The 27,883-nt window shown below is 40.3% G+C and overlaps 1 protein-coding gene and 1 pseudogene across 7 annotated transcripts in view; one reads left to right on the top strand and one right to left on the bottom strand.

The window, feature by feature from the left end:
* The window catches only part of SIL1 (SIL1 nucleotide exchange factor), a 320,877-nt gene that overhangs the window by 246,436 nt on the left and 46,558 nt on the right, over positions 1 to 27,883 (top strand).
* The window catches only part of LOC132345813 (phospholipid hydroperoxide glutathione peroxidase-like), a 36,378-nt pseudogene continuing 26,334 nt past the window's right edge, over positions 17,840 to 27,883 (bottom strand).

Below are 27,883 nucleotides of genomic sequence, written 5' to 3'. Positions count from 1 at the left end.
CATATTCTTTATGTGGTAGTCCTGCAAGAAATTGAGAGAAGTTCCAGAGACACAAATTCTAAGAGATATGAAATGCTGGAAGTTACATCTGTTATGAGAACACTTGTTTCCTAATGGCCAAGATCACGTGGTTTCAACAGGTGTTAAGTTGGGAGACAGGAGATAAAAACTTGAGCCCTTGAAAAGGAGAATTAGAAAAATGAAAATCTTCTAGTTAGAAAAGGCATTTTGATTTTGAGTGGAAGGTAGAAATATTTCCAAGGAAATTCTTCACCCTTGAGTACTTCTGGACTGGAAATCATGTTCTCTTTGTGCCTTAAAAATCTCTAAGCCGAGAATTTATTCTAAAACAGTCTCAATATATAATAAAGTGGAAAAAATGTTTGCAAATTAGGTTAGAGATATAACATTAGTATTCCAATATATATATAAAGAATGCCTAAAAATAGAGAGTAGGTACATTAATAACCCTATAGAAAAATGGGATAGACACACACCGCAGAAGAAGAGAGTGTAGGTGACTTAACCATAGGAAGAAATGCTCAGCCTCACTCATAAGAAGAGAAAGACCAACTAAAACTACACTGAGATACCGTTTTTCACCCATCAGGATAGCAGAAGTCCAAAAAAGTTGATAGTATATTCTGTTTGTGAAGCTGTGGGGAAATAGGCTCTTATACATTGGTGGTAGAATTTAAAAATAGCACAACCCTTACAGAATGAAATTTGACAGTTGCTAACAAAATTGCACACATATATTTACCCTTTGAAATATTCCTACTTTTAGAATTCTACCTCTAAAATAATACTGATAAAGATATGAAAAGACATATGTATGTTCAAGGTTATTCACGGTAGCGCTATTTGTAATAGCAAAAGAGGGAAATCAGTCCAAACGTCCATCAGCAGGGAATAGATGGAATAAATTATACTATACCATAAATTGTATCATTTATTCCATGGAGTGCTGCAGAGTTGTAAGAAAAGATTTAGGAATGTTTCTGTATAATACAGAATATGTCTGTTGTGATATTTCCCAGGGTATATTGTTAAATGAAAAAAGTAGAGAAAATTATGAATAAGTGCTATTAAGCATTCATATGTGCTTATGTTTTTTTAAAAAATGAAAGATAAATGGTTGATATAGGGAGAGGGACTGCAATCATGCAGATATTTTATGTAATTTTAAAACTCAAAGTAATTACAAAAAATTATTTCTCATAAAAATTGAGAACAAAATGAAACAATTGAATCTAGTTGTCTATAGAATTGGTGGGATAATCACACAAGGAGGAACTATTTCATGTGATTTTACAATCCAGTAGTTTAACTATGCATCCCAATTTGGTTGCATTTTAAAGACAAAGGTATCTGTAAAACTTTTTAGAAATCTTGTTGTTAATGGAAATGTTAGTGTTGTTATTCTGAGACTGTTATGTGTGTTGTGGGATAAAGCAGATGAATATTTATGCTGGTTTCTCTGAGAGCCAGGATTTTCAGCGTGACAGGGGAGATACTGATGTAAAATTGAATATTGAGTAAAATCCCTCTTAGTCCTGATTTTGGATTGAAAGTATTAGCATGATTTCATGATGAATTTTTTTCTTAAAAAATGTATTTGTTAGCTCTGTCCACTGAAAGAATCTAGAAAAAAAGATAAAGCTAGTAGCAATGGTCAACTGGGCTTCCTAGATTGTATTTTCTATTAATAAACAACATTTTCCTCTAAAATAGCATTTTTCATTAAAAGGAACTCTGATTTCACATTGGCTCATTTCAAATCTGGAGTAAAATGTGTGCAAAATGATCTTGGATGTCTTTTTTTTTTTTTTGGTTGGATGTCTTGTCATAATCAAAAGCAAGAACATTCTCAAAGACTACTTGGGTCTTGTGTAAAGGACTCAGGATTCAACTTGAAAAGGTTCCCAGTGACCATAGATGGGACTCTAGGAATTTCAAGATGGATAAGAACTGCAGTGAATTGAAGCAAATAAAATATGTTTAAATCCCCAAATTCATCATGATACTTTTGAACGAATTTTAAACCTCTTTGGTAATTTTTAGAGAGTGCTGGGTAGGGAGACAATTCAAATCGAAAGTAACAAATAGAAACAATAAAGCATTATATGTTTATCTCTTCTTTCCCATATGAACTGAATCTCTGCATACTCAACTAGTTGAGGGGAAGTTTTTATTTTTATTGCTTTACTATATTGTGTTGTTTTCTGCCATGCAACTGGAATCAGCCATAACTATGTATATATCTGCTCCCTCTTGAGCCTCCCTCCCACCCCTCCCCCATTAGGGGAAGTTTTTAATAGAGAAATCCTAGGTAAAAAAGGAAGAGTGTTGTAGTTAGAATATTACTATCCTGTAACCTTTAACAAACTGATGGATCTTGGTAATGACCATGAATGGCTGCAAAAGAAAGGCAATCAAACATTATCTGCCGTGTTATGGATGATGTGGTACATATCCATTTATCAGTTAACAAAAAATTTTTTTTTATTTAGGCTTTGCTAGGTATTCTTTTGGAGAAGGCAATGGCACCCCACTCCAGTACTCTTGCCTGGAAAATCCATGGGCAGAGGAGCCTGGTGGGCTGCAGTCCATGGGGTCGCACAGAGTCGGACACGACTGAAGCGACTTAGCAGCAGCAGATACTCTTTGCTGCTCGGGCTTTTCTCTAGTTATAGTGATGGGGGTCTGCTTTCTAGTTGCAGCGCTTGGATGTCTCATTGCTATGGCTTCTCTTGTTGTGGAACATGGGTTGTAGGACTCGCAGGCTTCAGAAGTTGCAGCTCCTGGGCTCAGTATTGCTGTTCCAAGGTTCTGGAGCACAGACTCAATAGTTGTGATACACGTGCTTAATTGTTCGTGTGGGATCTTCCTGGATCAGGGATCAAACCCATGTCTCCTGCTTTGGCAGGCAGATTATTGTGGTTATCTGGGTCGTTGAGGTATGTTTTGAATAATTCTGCTGTGTATTCTTAACCACCTCTTCTTAATATCTTCTGCTTCTGTTAGGTCCATACCTTTTCTGTCCTTTATTGTGCTGATCTTTGCATGAAATTATATCTATCCTTATACTAATCTCATATCATTTCCATTACTATAGCTTTATATGTTTGTTTCTCTATCAGGTGAAACAAATCCTTTGTTCTTATTCTTCTTTAAAATCACCTTTAATGTTTTTGGCCCTTTACTCTTCCATGTGGATTTTAGACACACTTTGTCAGGGTCAACAAAAACTATTTGTTTCCATTAAAGTAAATTTACAGATTGTGAGAATCAGCATAATTATAAAATTGTGTTCCCATCTATGAATGTGGCTTGTCTTTTCAGTTTAGTTCAGTCTAGTTGCTTAGTTGTGTCAGACTCTTTGCGACTGCGTGGACTGCAGCACACCAGGCTTCCCTGTCCATCACTATCTCCTCGAGCTTGCTCAAACTCATGTCCATTGAATCGGCGATGCCATCCAACCATCTTATCCTCTGTTGTTCCCTTCTCCTCCTGCCTTCAATCTTTCCCAGCATCAGGGTCCTTTCCAATGAGTCAGTTCTTCACATCAGGTGGTCAAAGTATTGGAGTTTCAGCTTCAGCATCAGTCCTTCCAATGAATATTCAGGACTGGTCTCCTTTAGGATGGACTGGTTTGATCTCCTTACAGTCCAAGGGACTCTCAAGAGTCTTCTCCAACACCACAGTTCAAAAGCATCAATTCTTCAGTGCTCAGCTTTCTTTACGGTCCAACTTTATCTTTCCAGGTAGATGTTTTTAAATTTTTTAATTAAGATATGTAATTTTCCACTTAAGTATTAAATATCTTTTGTTATCCTTAAGTACTTTACAGGATTTGTTATTGTAAATAAGATTGTTTTCAAGTTTTCATTTTCTAATTTGTTGTTGCTATTGTTTGATTTTGTATCTAACAAATTTGCCAAAGTCTTATCTCTTCTAATAGTTTGTCTGTGTTTCTTAGTAGTTCTTCCTAGACAGTCATGTCATTTTAAAATAACAGTTTTCATTCTTTTTCATTATCCTCATTTGTTCTTATTGTAGTTTTTAGCATCTTTAATACAGTGTTTATTAAAATATTAATAAGAGGCATTCCTGTCTTATTCTTGTCTTTAGAGGGAATGACAATATTTTACCATTAAATACTACATTTATTATAGGCTTTTAATAAGCTAAAAAATTCTCTTCTTAGTTTTCTGGGTTTTTAATCATGAATTTGTATTAGATTTTATTGATAATTTCTTTTATCTGTAGAAGTGACTGTATGATTTTGTTTCTGTTCATTCACTGATGAGATGAATTGCATTAGGAGTTTTTCTACTATTCTACATGCCTATGATATATTTTTATCTTTAATATTTTGTTTGACTTAGCTTTTTACTCCTTAATTTAGAATTTTAAAATTTGTGATTATAATTCAGGTTAGTCATATGATTTTTTTTATTATACTAGTCTTTTTTTATGAGAGAGCATTTATTTTATTCTTATAGAAGCCTTAATGCTTAATAATGATCTAAATGTGACCTTAACAATATTAAGGACTTTGTTGTTCTTGTGGATTACAAAATATAAACTTGACTATTTTTATTATTTATTTATTTATTTTTGACTGTGATGTTGCAGCATGCAAGTTCCCCAACCAGGGGTTGGACCTGTGCCCCCTGTAGCTGAAGCACAGAGTCTTAACCACTGGCTGCCAGGGAAGTCCCTAATTATTTTTATTGAGATAGATATTAGGACTCCACAGACAAAGAGCTCTAAAAAATGCTTTTTCCCCCCGCAAGTATCTCATTTTTGTGAGAGAAGACCATCAAAACCAATCAGATTTATATAAACTCAGATATGTTGTTCAAGTATAAATCCAGAGAAAACTATGACATTGAAAGAGTTATCAGAGCTTACTATAAAATTTTACTTGGCATAGGTAACAGGCAAGGTAAGCTCAAATTTAGTGTTTGTCATACTGTTCTTATATGTTTTGTATAAAGCTTATAGTGATGTCATAAAAGGATATGAAATGCTTTCCTTTCCTTTCTAATGTCTGGAACGTTTTGTACCAGATGGGGTTATCAGTTCCATAAAGTCTTGATGAAACTTACCTGTAGAACCACCTTGCTTGACATATTTTTGTGTGGGTAGATTTTTTTTTTAATTTCATATTCAATTTCATTAATATTTAAGTCTCTTTAGATTTTATATCTCTTAAAAAATTTTTTTTATTATAGTGTCAGGGGTACAGCAGAGTGAATCAGTTACCATTGTTCAGTTGCTAAGTCATGTCTGACTCTTTGCGACCCCAGGGACTGCCGCACGCGAGACACCTCTGTCCTCCACTATCTCCTGAAGTTTGCTCTAATTCATGTCCATTGAGTTGGTGATGCTACCTAAACATTTCATCCTTGGCCACCCCCTTCTCCTTTTACCTTCAATCTTGCCCAGCATCAGGGTCTTTTTCCAGTGAGTCAGCTCTTCATATCAGGTGGCCAAAGTATTGGAGCTTCAGCAACGGTCATTCTAATGAATGTTCAGGGTTGATTTCCCTTAAGATTGACTAGTTTGATCTCCTTGCAGTCTGAGGGACTCTCAAGAGCCTTATATCCACTTTTTTTAAGATTCTTCCCTTGTTTAGGCCATTACAGAGTATTGAGTAGAGTTCCTTGTGCTATACAGTAGGTTCTTATTAGTTTTCTATTTTATATATAGCAGTGTGTATATGTCAGTCCCAATCTCCCAATTTATCTCTCCCGACCCTGTAACTGCTGGTAACATAACCATATGTCTGTTTTCTACATGTGTAACTCTACTTCTGTTTCGTAAATAAGGTCATTTGTACCCCCTCCCCACCTTTTTAAAGATGCCAAATATAAGTGATATCATGTGATATTTGTCTTTCTCAGTATGACTTACTTCACTCAGTATGACAATCTTTAGTTCCATCCATATTGCTGTAAATGGCATTATTTTGTTCTTTTTCATGACCAAGTAATATTCCATTGTATATATGTGTACACATCTTCTTTATCCATTCCTCTGTTAATGGACATTTAGGTTACGTCCATGTCATAGCTATTGTAAATAGTACTGCAATGAACTTTGGGATACATGTGTCTTTTTAAACTGTTTTACTCTGAGTATATACCCAGGAGTAGGATTGCTGGATCATAATGATTGTTTTGTTTTTAGTGTTTCAAAGAACTTCCATACTGTTCTCTATAGTGGTTGCACCAACTTACATCCCCAGCAACAGTGTAGGAGACTTCCCTTTTCATTGTACCCTCTCCAGCATTTATTGTTTCTAGATTTTTTGATGATGATCATTGTAACTGGTGTAAGGTGATACCTCCTTATAGTTTTGATTTGTTTTCTGCGCGGGCGCAGGAGGGCCTAGAGGAGCTATCCCACATTGAAGGTCAGGAAGGGCGGCTGTGAGGAGATACCCCTCGTCCAAGGTAAACAGCAATGGCTGCGCTTTGCTGGAGCAGCCGTGAAGAGATACCCCACGCCCAAGGTAAGAGAAACCCAAGTAAGACGGTAGGTGTTGCAAGAGGGCATCAGAGGGCAAACACACTGAAACCATACTCACAGAAAACTAGTCAATCTAATCACACTAGGACCACAGCCTTGTCTAACTCAATGAAACTAAGCCATGCCCGTGGGGCAACCCAAGACGGGCAGGTCATGGTGGAGAGATTTGACAGAATGTGGTCCACTGGAGATGGGAATGGCAAACCACTTCAGTATTCTTGCCTTGAGAACCCCATGAACAGTATGAAAAGGCAAAATGATAGGATACTGAAAGAGAAACTCCCCAGGTCAGTAGGTGCCCAATATGCTACTGGAGATCAGTGGAGAAATAACTCCAGAAAGAATGAAGGGAAGGAGCCAAAGCAAAAAGAATACCCAGCTGTGGATGTGACTGGTGATAGAAGCAAGGTCCGATGCTGTAAAGAGCAATATTGCATAGGAACCTGGAATGTCAGGTCCATGAATCAAGGCAAATTGGAAGTGGTCAAACAAGAGATGGCAAGAGTGAATGTCGACATTTTAGGAATCAGCGAACTGAAATGGACTGGAATAGGTGAATTTAACTCAGATGACCATTATATCTACTACTGCAGGCAGGAATCCCTCAGAAGAAATGGAGTGGCTATCATGGTCAACAAAAGAGTCCGAAATGCAGTACTTAGATGCAATCTCAAAAACGACAGAATGATCTCTGTTTGTTTCCAAGGAAAACCATTCAATATCACAGTAATCCAAGTCTATGCCCCAACCAGTAACACTGAAGAAGCTGAATCGAACGGTTCTATGAAGACCTACAAGACCTTTTAGAACCAACACCCAAAAAAGATGTCCTTTTCATTATAGGGGACTAGAATGCAAAAGTAGGAAGTCAAGAAACACCCGGAGTAACAGGCAAATTTGGCCTTGGAATACGGAATGAAGCAGGGCAAAGACTAATAGAGTTTTGCCAAGAAAATGCACTGGTCATAACAAACACCCTCTTCCAACAACATAAGAGAAGACTCTATACATGGACATCACCAGATGGTCAACACCAAAATCAGATTGATTATATTCTTTGCAGCCAAAGATGGAGAAGCTTTATACAGTCAGCAAAAACAAGACCAGGAGCTGACTGTGGCTCAGATAATGAACTCCTTATTGCCAAATTCAGACTTAAATTGAAGAAAGTAGGGAAAATCACTAGACCATTCAGGTATGACCTAAATCAAATCCCTTATGATTATACAGTGGAAGTGAGAAATAGATTTAAGGGCCTAGATCTGATAAATAGAGTGCCTGATGAACTATGGAATGAGGTTTGTGACATTGTACAGGAGACAGGGATCAAGACCATTCCCATGGAAAAGAAATGCAAAAAAGCAAAATGGCTGTCTGGGGAGGCCTTACAAATAGCTGTGAAAAGAAGAGAAGCAAAAAGCAGAGGAGAAAAGGAAAGATATAAACATCTGAATGCAGAGTTCCAAAGAATAGCAAGAAGAGATAAGAAAGCCTTCTTCAGCGATCAATGCAAAGAAATAGAGGAAAACAACAGAATGGGAAAGACTAGGATTCTCTTCAAGAAAATCAGAGATACCAAAGGGACATTTCATGCAAAGATGAGCTCGATAAAGGACAGAAATGGTATGGACCTAACAGAAGCAGAAGATGTTAAAAAGAGATGGCAAGAATACACAGAAGAACTGTACAAAAAAGATCTTCACGACCCAGATAATCACGATGGTGTGATCACTGACCTAGAGCCAGACATCCTGGAATGTGAAGTCACGTGGGCCTTACAAAGCATCACTACGAACAAAGCTAGTGGAGGTGATGGAATTCCAGTTGAGCTATTCCAAATCCTGAAAGATGATGCTGTGAAAGTGCTGCACTCAATATGCCAGCAAATTTGGAAAACTCAGCAGTGGCCACAGGACTGGAAAAGGTCAGTTTTCATTCCAATCCCAAAGAAAGGCAATGCCAAAGAATGCTCAAACTATCGCACAGTTGCACTCATCTTACACGCTAGTAAAGTAATGCTCAAAATTCTCCAAGCTAGGCTTCAGCAATACGTGAACCGTGAACTTCCTGATGTTCAAGCTGGTTTTAGAAAAGGCAGAGGAACCAGAGATCAAATTGCCAACACCCGCTGGATCATAGAAAAAGCAAGAAAGTTCCAGAAAAACATCTATTTCTGCTTTATTGACTACACCAAAGCCTTTGACTGTGTGGATCACAATAAACTGTGGGAAATTCTGAAAGAGATGGGAATACCAGACCACCTGACCTGCCTCTTGAGAAATTTGTGTGCAGGTCAGGAAGCAACAGTTAGAACTGGACATGGAACAGCAGACTGGTTCCAAATCGGAAAAGGAGTTTGTCAAGGCTGTATATTGTCACCCTGTTTATTTAACTTCTGTGCAGAGTACATCATGAGAAACGCTGGACTGGAAGAAACACAAGCTGGAATCAAGACTGCCAGGAGAAATATCAATAACCTCAGATGTGCAGATAACACCACCCTTATGGCAGAAAGTGAAGAGGAACTACAAAGCCTTTTGATGAAAGTGAAAGTGGAGAGTGAAGAAGCTGGCTGAAAGCTCAACATTCAGAAAACGAAGATCATGGCATCCGGTCCCACCACTTCATGGGAAATAGATGGGGAAACAGTGGAAACAGTGTCAGACTTTATTTTTCTGGGCTCCAAAATCACTGCAGATGGTGACTGCAGCCATGAAATTAAAAGACGCTTACTCCTTGGAAGGAAAGTTATGACCAACCTAGATAGCATATTCAAAAGCAGAGACGTTACTTTGCCAACAAAATAGTCAAGGCTATGGTTTTTCCTGTGGTCATGTATGGATGTGAGAGTTGGACTGTGAAGAAGGCTGAGCGCCGAAGAATTGATGCTTTTGAACTGTGATGTTGGAGAGTCCCTTGGACTGCAAGGAGATCCAACCAGTCCATTCTGAAGGAGATCAGCCCTGGGATTTCTTTGGAAGGAATGATGCTAAAGCTGAAACTCCAGTACTTTGGCCACCTCATGTGAAGAGTTGACTCATTGGAATAGACTCTGATGCTGGGACGGATTGGGGGCAGGAGGAGAAGCGGACGACAAGGATGAGATGGCTGGCTGGCATCACTGACTCGATGGACGTGAGTCTGAGTCAACTCCAGGAGTTGGTGATGGACAGGGAGGCCTGGCATGTTGCGATTCATGGGGTCGCAAAGAATGGACACGACTGAGTGACTGATCTGATCTGATCTGATCTGAAGGTTGTTAAATGTATATAGATTCAGGATTCTTATAACCTCCAGATGCACTGTGCCTTATGTCAGTATGATTATTTTTATCCCTAAAAAGTCATTTTTACCATAAAGTCCATTTCATCTGATATTTATATATATATCAGCTTTCTTTGCTCTTAGCATTTTCTCGGTATTAATTTCAGCTATTTGTTTCAGTGATGACCTTTAAGTTTTTAACATGCTTAATTGGGCTGCTGAAGTGTAAAGTTTTTTTACCTTCTCTCAAACAGTATAAGAACTGTTAAGAATGCTTTAATTCTGATTTCTCCATTCTCTGTGATTTTGTTGGCTAATATTTTATTTCCAACTTGTTTTTAACCAACTTTATTAAGTAGTCATTATTACCATAATCAGTGCTAATATTTTAGAGTTCATGCTTGTTCATATTTACCTATATGTTTATTGATTCCTTTGCCTACTTTTTCCTTCTGGAGATCAATTTCTCGAATTATTCTTTCATCAGATGTTGACCTGGTAAGCTTTTTTAGATTTTCCTGAAACTGTCATCCTTTTGCTTTCCTTGAATGATACTGTATCTAGTTATCCTTCTGGTATCTGTTGTTATTGATGGAAAATCTATTGCCAATGTAACAGTTTTTCCTTCTGTAGGCAATCAGTTTTCCCTTGATTGTTTTAAGGTTTTTCAGTTGTATTTAATTATTAGCCATTTTTACCATTATATATCCAGGGAATTTATTTTAATTTATCCTGTTTGGCTCTCAATATGCTGCTTCAACCTTTAGATTTCAGTTGTGGAAATTTCCTGATTTATTGTCATTTCCTGGTTCGTTGGCTTTCCCCTATACTTTTCTCTTCTCCCTAATCTTTTATCAGGATTATATTGGACCATGTGTTTCTAACAACTCTTAACTGTTATTTCATATTTTTCATCTCTTCATCTCTCGTGCTTCTTTCTGAATGACTTCTTCCACTTTATTTTCAGATGAATTGATTCTCCAGTAGTGTCTGGTGTGTTTATTACATCCATAAAGTTGCAATTTAAATGGCTATATTTTTCATTTCTAGGGGTTTTCTTTTTGCTTCAGTGACATCCAAAAGTTTTGATATGTATTACTTTAGTGTTCATTCAAAATATTTAAAAATTTTAATTATGACTTGGTTCATTATTTATATTTAAGTGTATTTCCTTTGTGTGTGTGTGTGTGTAGCAGAGTTTTATTAAAGTAAGAAAAGGGACAGAGAAAGCTTCTGATATAGACATCAGAAGGGGGATGGAGAATGCCCCCCTCACTAGTGTTAGCAAGGGAGTTATATATTTTTTAATTAGTTATTACAATAAATCGAAAGAATGTCTGGAGGTTGTAAAGATCTAACTAGACCCACTCCCATAATTTACATTTTAAGATAACGGGATTAGCCAGAAGGTTTTCAGGAAGGAGAAACTGTCCTTAAGCAGGATACATTGTTGTTATATAATCCTTGGTGGTTTAATCACTAAGTAGAGTGTCCCACTTTTATAACCCCATGGACTGTAGCCCGCCAGGCTCCTCTGTCCATGGGATTTTCCAGACAAGAGTACTGGAGTGGATTGCCATTTCCTTCTCCAGTGCATCTTCCTGACCCAGGAATCGAACCCCGGTCTCCTGCATTTCAGGCAGATGCTTTACCTACTGAGCTGAGCAAAGCCCATATAATTCTGAGTACAGAGTTTAAACTGAGTTGTTTGTTGTGTAACCATCAGTTCCGGGCTTAAAGAAAAAAAATGTTTTATTTGACTGAGACTAAGGAATGTAGAGAAAAAAAGATGTTTGTCCTTTCCTCCTCCTTGAGAATTCCAGACCCCTATCTCCTCCTTGAGAGCCCCAGACCCCTTTCTCTTCCTCGGGGACCCTGGACTTCTTATCAACCTGCCTAGGAATTGACTCTCTCATTCCCCCCTTTTCTTATAGGAGAATTATGTTGCCAAGGGAAAGGGGTGTTGTTTTCATTCCATAACTACTTCCTGCTGAGATGGGACACTGTCCCTAAATTGTTGAGGCAACATATTCTCCTAACCCTCATATTGAGGGTCTCTGATCCAGAGGCCCCAAGTAATAGTTGGAAGAGGTTGTGGCACTCGTAGGAGCTTGGACAACCATTTTTAACCTAAAAGCTTTCAGATGGTTAGAAACAAACCCCATTTTACAGTTACAGATGTAAGGCAAAATAGTCATTAAACCGAGTTAAAATCTAATTAAAATTAAAAGTTACATTATGTCCATAGTTACATCAATCCATCTTAGCATTGTTAGATGTCATCACAGAGTTGAAGAAAGTCCTTTTCCTTGAAGCGGAGAAACCCACATGGGAAGTCTTCAGTTGAAGAGGAGGGGAGTGCTCTGCAGACCCAGAAATTAGATGGATTGTGGAATGCAGCATAGGAATGAGTCCAGGACAGGAAGGCGCTGTCTTAAGGGTCAAATGGCAGACTCAGGACTTTGAGAGTCAGCAGAAGCAAGCCCACCTAGATTCTCAGTCTCATCTTGGTTCCTGGCTCAAATAGCGGCTTGTTTAACTCAAAGGCTGGGTCAGGAGTTAACCTCCCGGTAATGTCTGTTGAAAAGCTAAAAGCTGAGTCACATAGTTAAATTTTAAGGCTTCAGGATCTATGACAGTCAGTTCAGTTCAGTTGCTTAGTTGTGTCCAACTCTTCGAGACCCCGTGGACCGCAGCACACCAGGCCTCTGTGTCCATCACCAACTCCTGGAGTTCACCCAAACCCATGACCATCGAGTTGGTGATGCCATCCAACCATCTCATCCTCTGTCGTCCCCTTCTCCTCCTGCCCTCAATGTTTCCCAGCATCAGAGTCTTTTGAAATGAGTCAGCTCTTCACATCACGTGGCCAAAGTGTTGTAGTTTCAGCTTCAACATCAGTCCTTCCATTGAACACCCAGGACTGATCTCCTTTAGGATGGACTGGTTGGATCTCCTTGCAGTCCAAGGGACTCTCAAGAGTCTTCTCCAACACCACGTTTCAAAAGCATCAATTCTTCTGCACTCAGCTTTCTTTGTAGTCCAACACTCACATCCATCCATGACTACTGGAAAAATCATAGCCTTGACTAGATGGACCTTTGTTGGCAAGGTAATGTCTCTGCTTTTCAATATGCTATCTAGGTTGGTCATAACTTTCCTTCCAAGGAGCAAGCATCTTTTAATTTCATGGCTGCAATCACCATCTGCAGTGGTTTTGGAGCCCCCAAAAATAAAGTCAGCCACTGTTTCCACTCTTTCCCCATCTATTTTCCATGAAGTAATGAGACCGGATGCCATGATCTTTGTTTTTTGAATGTTGAGCTTTAAGCCAACTTTTTCACTCTCCTCTTTCACTTTCATCAAGAGGCTCTTTAGTTCTTCTTCACTTTCTGCCATAAGGGTGGTATCATCTGCATATCTGAGGTTATTGATATTTCTCCTGGCAATCTTGATTCCAGCTTGTGCTTCTTCCAGCCCAGCGTTTCTCATGATGTACTCTGCATATAAGTTAAATAAGTAGGGTGACAATATACACCCCTGATGTACTCCTTTTCCTATTTGAAACCAGTCTGTTGTTCCATGTCCAGTTCTAACTGTTGGTTCCTGACCTGCATACAGGTTTCTCAAGAGGCAGATCAGGTGGTCTGGTATTCCGATCTCTTTCAGGATTTTCCACAGTTTATTGTGATCCACACAGTCAGTCTTTGGCATAGTCAATAAAGCAGAAATAGATGTTTTTCTGGAACTCTCTTTTTCGATGACAGTATCATGCTTTTTCTATGACAATATCTGTGCACAAAAACAGTCTGTCATAGAGAGTCCCTTCTTTTGGGGTGGGGCGGGGAGTTGCAATTTGAGCCCTGATTAAAGCTATGGGTAGAACTGTAAACTGACTGTCTTGTGTTTCCTGAGTTAGCTTACATGGGTGTCTTTTAATAATGTCATTAGCCTTTTAAACTTTTTTCTGAAGAAAAAAGTCTCCAGGAATAGTGTAAGTGATATTCTATTCCTAGAGCTTTTGATACCACTTGAGTTACAGTAGCTTTAAAGGTGGAACATTGTTGCTCTGAACTTTAGAGTTTAAGATCCCACTTATATCATGAGAAGTCAGTACAGTAAGATTTTGCCCATTCATTAACCTTGGGCTTTAGTGGATACTGCTTTTGATGTGAAAATAGGTGAGTGTCTTGAGCTTGATAATGACAAGAACAGCATTTTGTGCTTGACCCACAGCTTTTCCATCAGCCCACACTTTAGGATTTACAGTTTGTTCCATTAAAAAGAAATGGTTCCATATTCATGAAAACAGAGGCCTGGACCTTGTTTAGTATATCCCTCCCTAGAAGGGGTGAGGGAGACTCTGGTATGATTAGAAACTCGTGAGAAAACAGCACAGAGTCCCAGTTGCCACTTAAAAGATGACTGACATAATAATGTTTGGCTCATCCAGACAGTCCCATTACAGTACTGGATCAGGAGGAAAGCGGACCAGGGGCTTCAGTGAGCACAGAGAAAGTTGCCCCAGTGTCCTAAAGAAGCCAACTGATTGGCCCTCCACAGTTATTAATACCTGGAGTTCCTCAGGTGTAATTAGGATGGGAGCTTGTGTGGGGACCCCTGGGCACCTTCAGTCCAGATTATCTTGTGATTCTGACCCTTGGGGCCTACACTTCAGAGGGCAGTCTCGTCTCCAGTGTGGTCCTTTGCAGACTGGACCTGGAGCCGGGGGCGGCTTAGATGCCTGAGGGAAATCCCTCTTGCGATGCCCCTCCTTTCCACAGTAATAACAAGTCTGTCCTTTTTCACCTGGGTCCCTCTGGGCATTTTTCTCAGGCTGTTTCTAACAGCAGGTGTAACAGCCATTGTTGGGGCTTCAGTCTTTTGCCTGCTTCTTTTTTGCCTCGATTTTTCCTCCTCATATTCTCTACTATAATATACCGTCTGAGCCAGCTGCAACAGTTTTTCTAAAGACTGATTTGGTGCAAATGCTTGTTTTTGTAACTTACGGCAGATATCTGGAGGTGACTGAGTGAGAAGTCTATCTTCCTTCTCCTGCACTTTCAAGATCAACATCAGTAAACCCGTGGAGAGCCTCCCTTAGTCTATCTAGGAATTTACCAGGAGTTTCCTTCTCTTCCTGTTTTATGTCAGCCAACTTAGCATAAAGTGTTAGCATGTGCTCACTTGAGTCCTACAAGAATACATTCAGCAAAGTTGCTCTGTTATTGGAACCACTTGGCTCCCAGTAGGAAGGAGGGCTATTTCATGTTCCCTCTTTCCCCTTGTCTCACCCTGAAGCCATTCATCTCCAAAATTGTAGCTTCCCCCAAAGCTAGAGCGCTCGTGTCAGGAGTCAGTGTCTGTCCCAAGACATAAATTAAATCTCTCCAAGTAAGCTCATAAAGTAAAGTTAGTCCCGTAAAGGCTTCTATGTACATTTTGGATCCTCTAAATAGTCTCGACTGCAATTGGGACTGTTTGAAATTCTATCAAGACTGAGGCAACCCCTCCTAGAAGGGTGCCCTGATTCTCAACCTGTTCCATTGGGAGCCCCAGGTAAAGGGGCAAAGTAAGAGAACAGGAGGCAGCTGAAGGTTTCACACTCAAATCTGCACTCTTAGGACATAAGTCTGGCATGTCTTTCAGAGAGATAAAGAGCAACACATATGGCACTTCTATCCATTTCACTTATTTTCTACAGAACCGGTCTAGTTGTAACACAGTAATAATTGAGATCCTTCAGCAGGTCAGCAGCATTTCCTGTCTTCCAAAGAATACTGTGGCCATTCAGTATCACAGAAGAAGATCAGGTGTGTCTTTTTAAATTTTGGGGATTGAACTTGTCCCAGTTTTTTTAAATACATTTTAAAGAAGTGGTTCTGAAACTGCTAGCTCCCATCTGTAAGAAAAAAGCAGCATCCACAGCCGTGGTTTTTTTCCACCAGAAGCATCCTTCCCTGCTCTAGATGGGGATGTAGACGGACTCTCCACTGAAACTTTCCTTCCCTGGTTGAACTTAGTCGGTCCCTTACCGACGCAGGCGTCTTGCTCATCCCTTCAGTTTCTACCACTAAGGTCGGGTGGAGATGGCACCAGGGGTAGACCTGATGGCATCCCAGATTGACTTACTTCCATGCCACCAAGACATTTGTTTGATTTGCCCTTTGCTCTGATGCCACCCAGAGTGTAACAGAGTAGCTTTCCTGGAATGTTTCCCAAGCTAGTACTTCTAGGGGAAGCATCCATCTTATGTGTGCATATGTTCATTCCTGAGTACAGTCCTGACTGCAGTAGAAGTGGCGAGTCATAAAGGGACGAACAGCAACCAAGATGTCCCTCCTGAGTGTCACCACACCAGTATATGTGATAGCAAAAGAGATGGTGGAGGGTTAGCCAGTGAAGAAAAAGTGATTTTTGTTCTTGAGCTATTAGGGCCAATCCTTCCAGTTCATTTCCACAGATTCCACATAAGGAATGTCCAAGGAGTTGAGACAAAAGCCATCAGAGAGCCTCCTCTGGTCCATTAAGAGCTAGTGCTACCAAAGGAAGAAGCCCATTGCATTTCCAATCTGACCAGATCCTTCAGTTCCCATTCTGTGTACTAAAAAACCTCATGGTCAACAGCAGGGCTTCTGTGCACATAGATAGGAGACACAGCCATGACAAAGACTCACTTTCAGGTCGCTGGCCCCTGAGGCAGGCAGCCAAGAGAGTAACCTCTAGCCTGAGAGACGTTCCTGGAGCTAGAGCTCTGCCTCGCTCTCAAACATGCTCCTGTAACTTTCTGCTCCTAGCAAGGCTAGGTGCTTCCGTACATGGGATCTAAGTAAAAGTACATAGTAACAGCATGGATCACAGTTCCCCTGAAAGTCTATGATCTGACAAATTAGGTTAGTAGTTGCAATTCCCCACGCAATTACAAAATAGTCAGCGACCAGGAAAAGATGACTGAGAAAGGAAAGTTCGGTCCACATGCTTTGCCCATTTCTGGTCACTCCCCTTGCAGGGACCTTGAATTTCTCTTGGCATTGGCAGGTCGGTATAAACTCCCGACAAAGCTCCCCTTTTGGGGGTTGCCTTCAGTCATTACAAAGTCATTACGAAGGCACCGCACAGGACGTGTCATTCATTCACACAAATACACCATAGAGTTAGTAAAGTAAATCAGAAAACTTGCATACTGAGAAAGCAGAGAGGCTAGAACTCTGAGTGTTCTTACCTTGTTCTGAACATCCCGGACAAGCCCCCAAGATGATAGCTTACGTTGAACGCTGTTGGATTCGTGATCTCTGAAGAAGAAGATTGAGCTTTGGGACCAGGGACCAGGCTTGATCATTCGAGAGCTTTTGTGTAGCAGAGTTTTATTAAAGTAAGAAGAGGGACAGAGAAAACTTCCTACATAGACATCAGAAGGGGGATGGAGAATGTCGCTTAAGTGTATTTCTCAATTTCCAAATGCAACAGAAAGTTCATAGTTATGTTTTTGTTAGTAACATCTATCTTGTGGTTAGATAAATACTTTTATAATTTCAGTCATTTGAAAATAATTGAGACTTTCTGTTAGTGTATGATCAGTTTTTATAAGTGTTCACATGTGCCTGAAAAGAACATGTATTCTACGTTCTGATTATGAGCCTGTCTGCCTTTCCCTTTCTTCCTCCTTTCTGCCCCTCTCTTTCCTCTGGATATGAAATTTTATGATGACATTTGTTTTCTCTTAGTGAATTAAATGTATTATTCCATTCTGCCTTCTGTTGTTGCTGTTAAGAATCTGGCTATCAAGTGATCACTCTTTTGAAAATAATCCGTGTCCCTTAATCTCTATTTTTTTTATATTGTATGTCTTATCCCTACAAGGCAGCCAGGGTTGGGGGTTGCCAAGCTGCAGCTGGGTCAAAGGACCTTCCTCCCTCAAGGGTGGGTCTGCCCCCTTGGGGGCTGGTTTTTAGGCAGACCATCATGGGCACCGGTGGAAGGCTGCTGGGGCACAGGCAGCAGGCTTGGGTGAGGGCGTCACACTGGTAGAGCTCTAGAGGTAACACGGCATGTTGTTCTGTACTACCAGGGACTCTTCCATGGGACCATACCATTTCAGCACACAGCTGTTCTTGTCAATGAGGAACTTGGTGAAGTTCCATTTGATGGCATTTCCCAGCATCCTCCTCCCCTTGGGCTGAATTTTCATGCACTTCCACAGAGGGTGGGCATCATCCCCATTCACACAGATCTCGCTGAACTTAACCAAATTTGATGCTGTAGCCATGGCGAACTTTTTGATCTCAGCATTGCTCCCTGGCTCCTGCCTCCTGAACTGGTTGCAAGGGAAGGGCAGAATCTGTAAACTACACTCTGCGCATTGGCCGTTCATGAGTGTAATTTACATCCGTCTTGCCTCTTTGCAAGGTCACACTGGTGACTATGCATACTTAGCCTGGTGCTTATCCAGGTTAACCACGCTCTCGTCAATGTTCTTGACTGAGAATTCCTACATGGATTGTACCCAGTGCCAGATGTCACAGGACACATACATGGTGCTGACCAGGAGCAGGCAGGGCCCCACAGAGTAGTGCCAGCTTTAGCAGGTGGCACAGACAGCTCCCAACTGTCTACTTTTAAGATTTTCTGTTTTTATGATTTTTTTTTTTTACTTTCCCATGATGATGTATTTAGGTGAAGATTAAAAAAAAAAAAATTCCTGCTTGGAGTTTGTTGAATTTATTCAATCTGGATTTGTGTCTTTCATCTGTTCTAGAACATTTATAGCTATTATAGCTTGAAATATTGTCTCTGCCTGTTTCTTTTTCCTGTCTTTTTGAGATTCTAAAGAAACATATGTTAGACCTTCTTATCCAGTAGTCTTTCACATTTCTTTACCTGTTTTCCATATTTCCCCTATATATGCCACTTCTGTTGAAACCTCAGTAGTTTTGTGCAGCATGTCTTCTCGTTTACTTGTTTTCCCTTCTACTCTGTCTAATCTGCTATTGAATCTGTCCATTAAATACTCAGTTATGAATTTATAGTTCTAAGTTTTAGAAGTTTTATTTGTGTCTTGTCAAAGTTTGATTTATTCCTTTCTAAAATTTCCTATTTGCTGCAGAAATTTTAAAGGATGTCTTTTATTTAAAACTAGTATACATATTTTAAAATACATATTTTTACAATTCCAGGTCTTTTTCTGCCAATTTGCATCAGTGGTACCTTGTTTCCTTATAAGCTTGGTGGTTGTTTTACTGTACTAGTCATTATTATTAAAAATTATTTGTAGCAGATTTGAGTTCTCTTCTGCCAGGTGCCTAGAGGTAATTAACGATATGGAACCATGGCAAATCAAGTTCACAACTTGAGATTTCTTAGTCTGCCCAAGAGATGTGAGTCTGGATTATAAACCATGTGGAAGCAGATTGTGACTTCAGTTTTTTGGGGTCAGCTTTTTCTTTTCCTTTTTCCTTTTCCTTCCTTTGCCCTGTGCTCCCCACATAGCTGTTGCACTGAGTATTGCCAGGGCAGTCTTTCTAATTCACCTTTAAGCTAGGAATTCAAAAGACTAAACTCTCAGGAAAATGTGGGGAGAGTTCCCACTTTGGGTGGCTCTAGACTTTGACTTTATTCTCCTTTCCCCACAGGGCTGCCAAAACCAAAACCCAAGTTGAATGAATCAATGAATGCTGCAGGGTTGAGTGGCTTTCATACTCTGGTTCTGTTTTGTCCCTTCCTTAGCTTTTGGTTTTGTAGTTCCTAAACATTTTGTTGCTTTTTTGATGCTTTTAGTGAATGTATTTTTATATTCAGGTTTTTTTGTTTTCAGAGTGGTTTGATCTGAATAATCTAACTCACTATTATTGGAAATGATTTGGCCATTGATTTTTTCAAAAAAATACTGCCTAGTACCTTACTAAACTATTTTATTGTTTATAAAAGGTTTTCAGTTTATTCTTTAGTTTATACAGTCAAAATACATGCAAAGAAAGATACATATTTTCTTTTATAGTGGTATAGTAGGTAATTTGTTTTTGACAGGAATCCTTTTGATATTTCATGATTATACATGATGATGGCATTTGATGTGTATGTGTCTTTTATCTATTTTTATATGTGTTTATATTACATATGTTTATGTCAAGTAAATATGTTAGAGTAGCATTAAGTGTGCATATATAAATTTCATTTTCACCAAGGGCATCTAAAAGAAATAAATGCAAATCAAAACCACTATGAGGTACCATTTCACACCAGTCAGAATGGCTGCGATCCAAAAGTCTACAAATAATAAATGCTGGAGAGGGTGTGGAGAAAAGGGAACCCTCTTACACTGTTGGTGGGAATGCAAACTAGTACAACCACTATGGAGAACAGTGTGGAGATTCCTTAAAAAACTGGAAATAGAACTGCCTTATGATCCAGCAATCCCACTGCTGGGCATACACACTGAGGAAACCAGAAGGGAAAGAGACACGTGTACCCCAATGTTCATCGCAGCACTGTTTATAATAGCCAAGACATGGAAGCAACCTAGATGTCCATCAGCAGATGAATGGATAAGAAAGCTGTGGTACATATACACAATGGAGTATTACTCAGCCATTAAAAAGAAAACATTTGAATCAGTTCTAATAAGGTGGATGAAACTGGAGCCTATTATACAGAGTGAAGTAAGCCAGAAGGAAAAACACCAATACAGTATACTAACGCATATATATGGAATTTAGAAAGATGGTAACAATAACCCTGTGTACGAGACAGCAAAAGAGACACTGATGTATAGAACAGTCTTATGGACTCTATGGGAGAGGGAGAGGGTGAGAAGATTTGGGAGAATGGCATTGAAACATGTAAAATATCATGCATGAAACGAGAGGCCAGTCCAGGTTCGATGCACAATACTGGATGCTTGAGGCTAGTGCACTGGGACTACCCAGAAGTCTGGGAAGTTTACCCCAGAGGGATGGTATGGGGAGGGAGGACGGAGGAGGGTTCAGGATGGGGAACACATGTATACCTGTGGCTGATTCATTTTGATAATCGGTAAAACCAATACAATTATGTAAAGTTTAAAAATAAAATTAAAAAAAAAAATTTATGGTGAATTGTATGCGTTTTTGCCATCTACCTAGATGACTGTGTGATAATCCTACTGTGACCTCATTTGGCAAATTATATTTGTATATTACCCAATAGTGAATCATCTTTACATATCTGTAATGATTTTTTTAGCCAGTGTATTAGTTATCTGTTGCTGTCTGACAAGTTACCATTAACTTAGCTGCTTAAAGCAATGCACATTTTCTATTTCAGTATCTATGGTTCAGGATTCCACACATGACTCAGTGGATCCTCTGTATCACTGCAGTGCTGCTGCTGATGCTGCTAAGTTGCTTCAGTCATGTCCGACTCCGTGCAACCCCATAGACGGCAGCCCACCAGGCTTCTCCATCCCTGGGATTCTCCAGGCAAGAATACTGGAGTGGGTTGCCATTTCCTTCTCCAGTATCACTGCAATAGCTGACTTCTAACCTGAGGCTTGACTGGGGAAGGATATCTTTCTAATAAGCTCATGGGGGTCCAATGTTTTTTGCAGAATTCAGTCTTTTGCAGGTTGGCACATTAGGGGCTTCATTTTCTTGCTGGCTGGAGCCTGCTCTCAGTTTCTTGCCATGTGTTCATCTCCATAAATATCTCCCAACATGGCAGCTTGGTTTTTCAAAGCCAGTGAGAGAGAGACCAAGTTCTCAGCAAAACAGACATTACGGTGTCAGGTAGTGCAGTGGCATGTACGTGTTCACATGCATCCTGTTACTTTTCCTGTGTTGGTTAGAAGTAAGTCATATCTTACTTAAGGGGATGTGTCTGATTTTGGTCTAGACATTATGAATTGTCTGCAAGTAACAGGAAATGATATATATAAGATAGATGTTTATTTCTCTTTCACCTAAACACGATCTTCAGATCAGCAGGGCCGGTATGGCAGCCCTGCTTCAGGTGGACATGGTGGGTCTTGAGTTCGTTCTAGTCACACTAAGATTCCTGCCCTAAGGAATAACCCTTTCTTCATCATTTTAAATGACCGGATCTGCATCCCAGGGAGCAGAGTGGAAGAAGGGACATAGAAGAGGAAGCCAGTGACGATTAAGTCTTTTAAGGAAGACCTGAAATCTGGCAAATAATGTTTCTGCTTATATCTTGTTGGCCAAAATGTAGTCTTTTTTACTTGTATTTCATTTGCCCAGCAAAAGTTTGGCTGCTGTGGAAGAATGGGAGAACAGATCATGAGGAATCACTAGCAATTTCTACCATAACTAGTTTTAAGCTAAACAAACAAACAATCAAAAAACTCTTTGCTCTGGGATGTTGTTGTTTGGTTGCTAAGTCATGTCTGACTCTTGGTGACCCCACAGACTATAGTCCGCCAGGCTCCTCTGTCCATGGGATTTCCCAGGCAAGAATACTGGAGTGGGTTGCCGTTTTCTTCTCTAGGGGATCTTCCCGATCTTTCCTTCTCCAGGGATTGAACTCACGTCTTCTGCATTAGCAGGCAGATTGTTTACCACTGAGCCACCAGGGAAGCCCTGCTCTGGGATTGTTGTTGATCAGTCATCCAGTTGTGTCTGACTCTTTGCGACCCCATGGACTGCAGCACACCAGGCCTCCCAGTCTCTCACCATCTCCCAAAGTTTGTCCAAGTTCATGTCCATTGGATTGGTGATGCCATCCAGCCATCTCATCCTCTGACACTCTTTTCTCCTTCTGCCCTCAATCTCTCCCAGCATCTGGGGCTTTTCCAATGAGTTGGCTGTTCTCATCAGATAACCAAAATACTGGAGCTTCAGCATCAGTCCTTCCACCAAGTATTCAGGTTGATTTCCCTTAAGATTGACTGGTTTGATCTCATTGCTGTCCAAGGGACTCTCAGGAGTCTTCTCCAGCACCACAGTTTGAAGGTATCAATTCTTTGGCATTCTGCCTTCTTTACAGCTCTCGCAACCACACGTGACCACTGAGAAGACCATAGCGTTGATTATACAGACCTTTGTCGGCAGAGTGATGTCTCTTGCTTTTCAACACACTGTCTAGGTTTGTCATAGCTTTCCTGCTAAGAAGCAATCATCTTCTGATTTCATGACTGCAGTCACCATCCACAGTGGTTTTAGAGCCCAAGAAGAGAAAATCTGTCACTAATTCCACCTTTTCTCCTTCTGGACCAGATGCCGTAATCTTAGTTTTTTTAATATTTAGTTTTAGACAGGCTCTTTCACTCTCTTTCACCCTCATCAAGAGACTTTAGTTCCTCTTCGCTTTCTGCCATTAGAGTGGCATCATCCCGCATATCTGAGGTTGTTGATGTTTCTCCCACCTATCTTGATTTCAGCTTGTTACTCATCCAGCCCAGCATTTCTCATATGTGCCTGGTGTAGTAGGTTAAACAAACATGGTGACCACAGACAACCCTGTCATACTGCTTTCTCAGTCTTGAACCATCAGTTGTTCCACACAGGGTTCTAACTGTTGCTTCTTGACCTGCATACAGGTTTCTCAGGAGACAGATAAAATGGTCTGGTATTCCCATCTCTTTAAGAACTTTCCACAGTTTGTTATGATCCACACAGTCAAAGGCTTTAGTGTAGTTGATGAAACAGAGGTAGATGTTTTTCTGGAATTCCCTTGTTTTCTCTGTGATCCAGCAAATGCTGGCGATTTGATCTCTGGTTCCTCTTCCTTTTTAAAACCCAGTTTGGACATCTGGAAGTTCTTAGTTCACATAATGCTGAAGCCTAGCATGCAAGGTTTTAAGCGTGACCTTACTCACATGGGAGATGAGTGCAATTGTCCAATGGTTGTCACATTCTTTAATATTACTCATCTTGGGATTGGTATGAGAATTGACCTTTTCCAATCCTGTGGCCACTGCTGGGTCTTCAAGATTTGCTGACATATTGAATGTAACACATTGATGGCATCATCCTTTAGGGTTTTGAATAGTTCTACTGGAATTCCATCACACCACTCGCTTTATTAAAAGCAGTGCTTCCTAAGGCCCAGTTGATTTTCGCATTCCAGAATGTCTGGCTCTGGGTGGCTGACCACATCATCATTGTAATCCAGTTCATTAAGATCTTTTTTGTACAGTTCTTCTGTGTATTCTTTCCATCTCTTCTTGATCTTTTCAGTGTTTACTAGATCTCCACCATTTCTGTCCTTTATTGTGCCCATCTTTGGGCAAAATGTTCCCTTGATAGCTCCAAGTTTCCTCAAGAGATCTCTAGTCTTTGGCCTTCTGTTGTTTTCTTCTAGTTTTATGCACTGTTCATTGAAGAAGACCTTCTTGTCTCTCCATTGCTGTTCTTTGGAACTCTGCATTTAGTTGGGTGTACCTTTCCCTTTGGGCTTCCCTGATAGCTCAGTTGGTAAAGAATCTGCCTGCAATGCAGGAGACCCTGGTTCGATAGTCATTGGCAATATGGATCAGGTTGGGAAGATTCTCTGGAGGAGGGATAGGCAACCCACTCCAGTATTCTTGGGCTTTCCTGTGGCTCAGCTGGTAAAAGAATCCGCCTGCATGGTGGGAGACCTGGATTTGATCCCTGGGTTGGGAATATACCCTGGAGAAGGGAAACGCTACCTACTCCAGTATTCTGGCCTGGAGAATTCCATGGGATTCCATGGAGTTGCAAAGAGACACGACAGAGTGACTTTCATTCACCTTTCCCTTTCTCCCTTGTTCTTTACTTCTCTTCTTTCTTCAGCTATTTGTAAAGCCTCCTCAGATAGCCACTTTGCCTTCTTGCTTTTCTTTTTCTTTGGGATGTTGTTTTTCACTGTCTCCTGTACTGTATTAAGGACCTTCGTTTCATAGTTCTTCAGGCACACTGTTAAGTAGATCTAATCCCTTGAGTCTATTTGTTACCTCCACCGCATATTCATAGGAAATTTGATTTAAGTAGTACCTGGCTGGCTTGCTGGTTTTCCCCCTTTCTTTGGTTTTCCCCTTTCTTTCTGAATTTTGCTATGAGAAGCTGATGATCAGCTCCAGGTCTTGTTTTTGCTGACTGTATACAGCTTCTCCATCTTCAGCTACAAAAAATATAATCAATTTGATTTTGGTATTGACCATTCAGTTATGTCCATGTGTAAAATCATCTCTTGTGTTGTTGAAAAAGAGTATTTGCTATGACCAGTGCATTCTCTTAACAGAATTTGGTTAGCTTTTGCCCTGCTTCATTTTGTTCTCCAAGGCCAGACTTGCCTGTTACTCAAGGTATCTCTTGACTTCCTACTTTTACATGCCAATCCCCAGTGAACATCTTTTTTGGTATTAGTTCTAGGACGTCTTCTAGGTCTTCATAGAACTGATCAAGTTCAGCTTCTTCAGCATCGGTAGTTGGGGCATAGACTTGAATTACTGTGATGTTGAATGGCTTGCCTTGGAAGCAAACTGAGATTGCACCCAAGTACTGATTTCAGACTTTTTGTTGATTATGAGGGCTACTCCATTTCTTCTATGCAATTCTTGCCCACAGTAGTAGATATAATGGTCATCTGAGTTAAATTCTCCCATTGCCATCCATTTTAGTTCACTGATTCCTAAGATGTAGATGTTTATTCTTAGCATCTCTTGCTTGACCATGTCCAATTTACCTTGATTCATGGACCTAACATTTCGGGTTCCTGTGCAGTATGTTTCCACTTTGCTTCATTCTTTGAAGGCCCAGGTGCTTCATGCATTCTGGGGCTATTAGTAGTTGTCCTCCGCTCTTCCCCTGCAGCTTATTGTACACCTTCAGACTTGGGGGACTCATCTTTCGGTGTCATAGCTTTTTGTTCTTTTATACAGTTCATGAGCTTCTCATGCCAAGTATACAGGAGTGGTTTGCCATTCCCTCTTTCAGTGGATCATGTCTTGTTAGAACTCTTCACAATGACCCACCCATGGATGTCTCAGGTGGCCCTACACAGCATGGCTCATAGCTTTGTTGAATTACGAAAGCACCTTCACAGTGACAACCCAGTGATCTATGAATGGGGCCCTGGGATAGTTAAGTATTAAATTATTTTTTCTCCTTTAGAGATTTGAGAAATTATTAAAAATTCAGTTTCTTTTCTGTAGAATGGGGAGGACTTGAAGAGCACAGTATGCCAGAGAGAACTGGACTAGCTTGGACCAAGTACAGTGTGGATATGAGGAAGGGTGGTTGTGGAAAAGGAGCCAGCAAGGAGCAGGTTCTTAAAGTATATTGTCTCTATTTTATCCTGCAACAACTCTTGCTGTCGGTTCAGTTCAGTCACTCAGTTGTGTCCGACTCTTTGCAACCACGTGAACTGCAGCACGCCAGGCTTCTCTGTTCATTACCAGCTCCCAGAGCTTGCTCAAACTCATTGAGTTGGTGATGCCATCCAACCATCTCATCCTCTGTTGTTGCCTTCTCCTGCCCTCAATCTGTCCCAACATCAAGGTCTTTTCCAATGAGTCAGTTCTTCGCATCAGGTGGCCGAAGTGTTGGAGTTTCAGCTTCAGTCCTTCCAGTGAATATTCAGTACTGATTTCCTTTAGGATTGACTGTTTGGATCTCCAAGCAGTCCCAGGGACTCTCGAGTCTTCTTCAACACCACAGTTTAAAAGCATCAATTCTTCAGCACTCAGGTTTCTTTATGGTCCAACTCTCACATCCATACATGACTACTGGAAAAGCCATAGCTTTGACTAGACAGACTCGGTTGGCAAAGTAATGTCTCTGCTTTTTAATATGCCGTCTGGGTTTGTCATAGTTTTTCTTCCAAAGAGCAAGCGTCTTTTAATTTCATAGCTGCAGTCACCATCTGCAGTGATTTTTGGGCCTCCCAAAATATAGTCTGTCACTGTTTCCATTGTTTCCCCATCTATTTGCCATGCATGATGGGACCAGATGCCATGATCTTCATTTTTTGAATGTTGAGTTATAAGCCAGCTTTTTCACTCTCCTCTTTCACTTTCATCAAGAGGCTCTTTAGCTCCTGTTTGCTTTCTGCCATAAGCGTGGTGTCAACTGCACATCTGAGGTTATTGATATTTCTCCCGGCAATCTTGATTCCAGCTTGTACTTCACCCAGCCCAGCATTTCGCATGATGTACTCTGCATATGCTATGGGTAATATTATTCTGGCTTTATAGAACAGGGTAATTGCTTAAGGACTCTGAAATGGTTTATGGGAGGACTCAAATTGAAGAAAGTAGGAAAAACCACTAGACCATTCAGGTATGACCTAAATCAAATCCCTTATGATTATTCAGTGGAAGTGACAAACATGTTTAAGGGATTAGATCTGATACACAGAGTGCCTGAAGAATTATGGACAGAGGTTCGTGACATTGTACAGGAGGCAGTGATCAAGACCATCCCCAAGAAAAAGAAATGCAGAAAGGCAAAATGGTTGTCTGAAGAGGCCTTACAAATAGCTGAGAAAAGAAGCTAAAGGCAAAGGAGAAAAGGAAAGATATACCCATTTGAATGCAGAGTTCCAAAGAATAGCAAGGAGAGATAAGAAAGTCTTCCTCGGTGATCAGTGCAAAGAAATAGAATAAAACGGTAGAATGGGAAAGACTAGAGATCACTTCAAGAAGCTTAGAGATATCAAGGGAACATTTCTTGCAAAGATGGGCCCAATAAAGGACAGAAATGGCATGGACCTAACAGAAGCAGAAAATATTAAGAAGAGGTGGCAGGAATACACAGAAGAACAGTGCAAAAAAAAAGATCTTCATGACCCAGATAACCATGACGGTGTGATCACTCACCTATAGCCAGACATCCTGGAATGCAAAGTCAAGTGGGCCTTAGGAAACATCACTGTGAATAAAGCTGTTGGAGGTGATGGAGTTTCAGTTGAGCTATTTCAAATCCTAAAAGATGATGCTGTGAAAGTGCTGCACTCAATATGCCAGCAAATTTGGAAAACTCAACAGTGGCCACAAGACTGGAAAAGGTCAGTCTTTATTCCAATCCCAAAGAAGGGCAATACCAAAGAATTTTCAAACTACTGCACAATTGCAGTCATCTCACACGCTAGCAAAGTAATGCTCAAAATTCTCCAAGTCAGGTTT

Source organism: Bos taurus, chromosome 7 (genome assembly GCF_002263795.3).
Source record: "Bos taurus isolate L1 Dominette 01449 registration number 42190680 breed Hereford chromosome 7, ARS-UCD2.0, whole genome shotgun sequence".
Lineage (NCBI taxonomy): Eukaryota > Metazoa > Chordata > Mammalia > Artiodactyla > Bovidae > Bos > Bos taurus.
This window is presented reverse-complemented; position numbering and strand designations above follow the sequence as displayed.